The sequence below is a fragment of the Oreochromis aureus genome, linkage group 9, assembly GCF_013358895.1.
Source record: "Oreochromis aureus strain Israel breed Guangdong linkage group 9, ZZ_aureus, whole genome shotgun sequence".
Taxonomy (NCBI): Eukaryota; Metazoa; Chordata; class Actinopteri; order Cichliformes; family Cichlidae; genus Oreochromis; species Oreochromis aureus.
Window position 1 is genome coordinate 34,770,880 of NC_052950.1, and position 6,319 is coordinate 34,777,198.

The window sequence follows — 6,319 nt, forward strand, 5'->3', positions numbered from 1 at the left end:
TAACATGCAACTTCTGTCGGTGCTACTGGAAACTGAATTGCCCGGAGGAACCGACCCGAGGGATTAAAAAAGTTCCATCCATCCATCGGACATTTGCACACGTGCTTAAGAATTGCATTGACCCCATTTCCTCCAAAGTAAAATTCTAGCTGCACATGTCCATGAAAATTTCTCCCACTGAAATGAGAGCCAGCACTGTTTTGCAGTATGTTTTAAGTTACATTATTTTGAGTTTGTCATACATATTTGCTGCACAGTTTAAAGCATTTCTGAATATTGAGTCTTTTTTGTGATGAATTGTTTGTACCAAAATAATTGATTCTGTTCATCTGGACGTGGCGTTTTCAGTGTTCCAAGTGACTTCTTCAATCTCAGCTGACTGCAGGTTTCCCAAACCTAGTAAACAGTACATTTGCACAATGACGGAAAACAGCCCACTGAATGAACAATGGGCTGTAAGGTCAGTTTCTTCATCATTAATATGCAAATCATGACCATTGATCAACAGCCACTGATCAAATTCCATGAGTACCATTCACAGAGAGTTGGGGAATGGCTGCAATCCCAGCATTGTAAGATGGTGAAAGATGTACCCTTAGGGTTAGGGGCTCCAGATTGGATCATGGAGGTAGTACTGCCCTGCAATAATACATACAAAACCCAACAATCCCTTTGGTGACAAGGGGAAGGAAAATCTCGCTTTTAACAGGAAGAAACCTCCAGCAGAACCAGGCTCAGGGAGGGGCGGGGCCATCTGCCACAGCTGGTTGGGGTGAGAGAAGGAAAACAGGATAAAGACATGCTGTGGAAGAGAGACAGAGATTAATAACAGATATGATTGAATGCAGAGAGGTCTATTAACACATAGTGAGTGAGAAAGCTGACTGAGGAAGAAATACTCAATACATCATGGGAATCCCCCAGCAGCCGACGCCTATTGCAACGTAACTAAGGGAGAATTCAGGGTCACCTGGTCCAGCCCTAACTATATGCTTTAGTAAAAGGGAAAGTTTTAAGCCTAATCTTAAAAGTAGAGATAGTGTCTGCATCACCAATCCCAACTGGAAGCTGGTTCCACAGAAGAGGGACCTGAAAACTCAAGGCTCTGCCTCTCACTCTACTTTTAAATACTCTAGGAACAACAACTAAGCCCTGTCAGTACTCTTGCTGCAGCATTTTGGATTACCTGCAGGCTTCTTGGGGAGATTTTAGGACATCCTGATAATAGCGAATTACAGTAGTCCAGTCTAGAAATAATAAATGCATGGAGTAGTTTTTGACTGTCACTTTGACCGGATATTTTGAGATGTTTAGAGATATTGCACATATGAAATAAAATAGCCTGTGATGGCTAAAACAATGGCCACACTGTAAAGTCGGTAACTCTTGTGTATTTTAATTTCTTCATTTGAACACAATCACACACTTTAGTTTCTAATAAGTTTACTGATTGGTAGTGATGGCTCGCTTGAAGCTGACGCTCCGGTGCGTGTGTCAAAAAAAATCAACACACTGCTTCAGAAGCTCTGTGTCGAGGCTTGATTCGTTTGGCCAGAGTCACGTGATCAGTGACGTCCGAAGCTTCATTTAGAACGTGACTGCTTCGGTGTCTCATTCAATGGCTTATAAGGAAGTGAATCATTCACAGGATTTGTGGAGTGTTTTGATGGTGACAGATAGCAAACTACTGATCACTGATCATCAACCACTGATATGGTGCCAGCGAGGAAGAGAGGAGGTTCTGTTGTGTGGGAGTATTTTGAGTAGATTTTGGTCAACCTGGTGGGTTTTCCAGCTTTGTGTTCTGGCTGTTTGTTTTTGTTTTGTGCGTGTTTATTTTATCTGGAAACGGGAAAAACTCAAAATGTGAAAAATCTTTTTTTCATAATATAAAAATCATCAAATAACTTTAGAAAAACTTATATTTGATGTTAATGTTAATATATATATATATATATATATATATATATATATATATATATATATATATATATATATATATATATATATATATATATATGGATAGATAGGTAATTTTTTTTAATTACTCTTAAAATGTTAGTCTGCCAAATGTGCAGCAATTTAATGTATTTATTCTCTTTAGCTGATAGTTTGTGGGGCCCAGGTAGGTGTATAACTGCATCTTTACCAGTTTCTCTGCACTCCAGCCTCTTCTGTGCCATGTGAAGGGATTTTCCTTAATGCAGGAGAAATTATCTCCACGAAAAGGAACAGGTTCGGCCATTGCACAGTGGAACACATTCTCTTCTTAAATAAAAATGAAAAAGGCTTACCTTAAATGCATGTTTTTAATTTGCAAGTTCATAAGCATTTTCCCTTTCCATTTCACAATCAATTCTACCCCCAGGTCAAAAATAAGTATAGGAAAATTTCCCTAATATAATATTATATATAAATACACCCATCGCCGCGGGGGAGAGGCGTTTCCACACCGCAGCCACAGAGTTCCACTACTTGCCGCTTAGCTCACCCGCCTCCTGCTGGGCGGCAATGTGGTCGCAGGATGAGGACGAGGACGTCATTTCTCCATTGTCACCAGTTTCTCCTGTCGCCTCAGCCCCCTCATCCAGCAGGAAGCGGTGCCTCCGCCATCATTCCACACTACAGTCGGAGCCCAGCCACTGGTCAGAACAGCAGGCAGTGGTGAGTGATGTTGACTGTACCCATATTGCTTCACCTGTAAATAGTAATGGGGACTATTTTTCTCTCACGGCTTAGAGTAGTGAGGTGAAGGCAGTTCGTTCTATGGACATTCACTCCGGCCCAGTAGAAAGAATAGACTTTTTGACTGATTGTGACATTTTTTTTTTGTTAAAAAGTCAGAATGTATGGACAAGACTCTGATTGTGCACCCTGACCCGGCCCACGTTGACTGCAAAGGCCGGGTCCTAAGGAGAATTATCTCTGCTATGTTATATAATTCTTACCCCAAAGACTCAGAGCTGACCAATAAATGTTAAGACAGAACTTATCTAGAGGAACATCAGCTGGCAGAATACACTGGGCGCCTGTCCACAGTGCTGGAGGTCAGGCGGCGTGCTCACTGAATACATCAGCAGCCAGAAGGAGGTGCTCATGGAGAGAGAAGAAACTAGAGGTTAGACACAGACAGATGCAACAGTCATCAGCAAAACAAGCCCCTAGGAAACGATGTATGAATGCTTGTGTTCATCTCATTATTAATGAGAGCCTGAAGGTAAGAGTTAAGTACTGATGTCTGAACTCATCATAACAGTTACAATACAGCATGCCATATTATTTCACAGGTAACTGCAGGAAAAATACTTAAAGGTAACAACACCTGGATGTGTTTGAGGTCAAGTTCAGTGACTTACATTACCTGAGGAGATAAAACTGCTTTTTATACCGGACTTTAAACATGTTTAGAAGTTTAGAAGCAGTTTACAGCTAATGCTTCAGCCCTGAAAGCAGCAGTGGAGCTCATCATTGAATGTGCCTACACTGGAGTTCTTCCTGTGAGAACGGATAATGTGCAAGAGCTTTTAATAGCAGCAGACAGGTTTGGAATAACAGGTATCGCACAAGCCTGCAGCGACTTCTGGGAGAAGCAAATGGCCCCACAGAACTGCATCGGCATCTGGGGTTTACAGACCTCTACTACAACCCAGAGCTGAGGGAGAAGGACTTCCTCTTCATACTGAACCATTTTGAGGATATCGTCGCCACTCTGATGAATTCCTGACACTCTCTGCAAACAAACTCGTTAAAATCATTGAGAATGACCGGCTCATTGTGAAGCAGGAGAAAACCGTGTACGAGGCCGTCCTTCGCTGGATCGCCTTTGCACCAGATCAACGCAGAGAGTACATGTCTCTGCTTCTGTCCAAAGTAAGTAAGGGAGCAACTGCTCAAATGTATTTGAGAATTTTAATCTAAAATAATAGGAAGGATAGAGTTAAACTCGTAATTTACAGTAGCCCAAACATGAATATTACAGTTTTTCATATATATAAGAACTGTTTAAAAATAGTTATGAACATCTGAGTATGTATTCACGTTTTTCATGCTTCTTTTAATTGTATTCATTATTATACATTTGGACAAGTTAGCTAATGATTTTTTCCTGTTTAGGAAATGTGTTGGCAACATAATGACAGGCCCTGTTATAGACAGTTTAATTCAAAGGTTTGTCCTCGTGTCTCTGTGCAGGTCAGGCTGGCTTTGATTAATCCACATTACATCATGGGAATCTTATCTGGACATGAAATAGTGAACAGGAGTAAAGAGTGTCGAAAAATTCTCATCCGTACTGTAGAGACTATGTTTGACCTCAGGTTAAAGGTGTCCGACCACATGCTCTGCAACCCTCTGGCCCGTCCTTGCCTGCCCTCCTCTATCATCTTGGCTGTTGGAGGCTGCAGTAAAGACAGTCTCATCAATAGCATAGAGGCCTACAACATCAGTGCAAACCGCTGGGTGAATATACCTAATGTTAGCGAAGTACTTCAGGCCTATCAGGGTGTCGCTTTCGTGGATGGACAGGGCTCTAGAGTGCGACCAATTTGGTCGCAAATGTGACCAAATTTTTCAATGGTGCGACTAAAAAAAATATTTGATCATACCAGTGTGACCAACTGTTCAGGTAACAACAAAAAAATCTCTGCAACTCTCCGTGTGGTCAACAACAGACAGACATTATGCCCCTATTGTGGACTAAACCAATCAGAGATAGTCAGGGGCGGGACCTCTGTGATTGGCCGTGGTCCAGTTGAAAGTGCAGTTGGAAGAGAGAGGTGAGTAGCTTGAATAAAGCGATATCGATTCATTAAATCCTGAATTGACTTTTAAATATAACTGTGTTTTGCCAGAAACGCCGGAATCTCAGGTTAAAGCTCACAAAACTATTTCAACAACCACCAAACAGCAAATGAGAGCAGGTACACGGATTCCACACAAAGACGTAAACACAGAGCAGACCCGACGCATCAGAATCAGCTTTGTCTTTCTCGGCTTTCTCACCCGACGGCCCGTACACGGACACGCCGTCGGAGCTCAGCGATTCTGATGCGTCGGGTCCGCGCTGTGTTTACGTGTTTTTGCGCTGATTCTGAGCTGCAGGTTTTGTCTCTAAACCAACCAATATTCACCGACCCAGCAGCAAAAGAAGCAGCTTCACATTTGATCAATTCACTCTGAGTTTTGCTGTTTTGCTTCCACCACAATAAAAATCACACTTCATGCACAGCTCTCTCTCTCTCTCTCTGTGTACTTCAAGAACAGTTTCCCATCTCAAATCTCTGTTTTCTGCATTATTCATTGGCTTATTACCCACCAGTCTACCGTTGTTTACAGCGCTGTCGGTCGCTGTCTTTTCTTTTTTTTCTTTTTTTCACTTAAATGACCTCGGACAAGAAAGCCTAATTTCTGCTGTTCAATACTGAAGAAATTTAAACTTTTTAAAATTATGCAAAATTGCAGAATATTTTTAAGGTTATCTGCTATAAAAAGCCAGACCTGGAAAATCTCCTTCATGTTTTTCTGTGTTTTATTCTCAGTTACTTTGACACAAAGGCATCTGCTGTGATGTTCACAATTCTGATGATTATAATATTTCCGACTGTCTGAGGCTAAATTGAATCAAATCAGGACTTTGAGAACCAGAATGGATTATAGAAATCCGTGATGATACTCAGCCCTAGTGAGCAGCCTAGGCCTGACATAAGTGGATGTAGCTGTGGGTAATAAGAAAAGAACTATTGATAACTTTTGTGTTAAGTTAAGGACTGATCCGTCTGAAATTCATAGCCAGTGCTCTGACACGGTGCCATCAATCTTTGAATGCTGAAAAAACAGCAGTGTATCCAGAAACACATTATATGCTGCAATAAATGCCCAAGTGTCCCCTCTCCCCACTGCCTTTCAGCAGCAGGCAGCAGCAAACAGGTCGTCAGAGGAGCCGAGATGATGATTAAGTTTAACATTTTCTACAATATTGACAAAGCACTTCAAGCACAAAAAAGTGCTCATGTAAAACTGCGGTGTTAAGTGATGCAGTTGAAAAATTTGAGTGCGCCTAACTTTTGTGTCGGTGCAGAGTTTGACCTGACCACACACAATTGGCAGGAGGTGGCACCAATGCATGCATGTTGGTCCTACGTCAGCGTAACTACCATGGACAGGTACATATACGCCATGGGAGGTTTTGATGGGCACAGCAGACTCAAGAGTGTTGAACACTAAGCACCAACCAGTTGACTGCAATTGCATCCATGCACAAGCGACGGAGTGATGCTAGCTGCACGACCCTCCACCACAAAGTAGGTGGCGCTGCTTTTAT

At 41.9% G+C, this 6,319-nt stretch overlaps 1 pseudogene; it reads left to right on the forward strand.

Annotated features, from left to right (window-relative positions):
* Nucleotides 1–2,511: 2,511 nt before the first annotated feature.
* LOC116328044 lies at nucleotides 2,512–4,659 on the forward strand (annotated as a pseudogene).
* The last annotated feature ends 1,660 nt before the right edge of the window (nucleotides 4,660–6,319 follow it).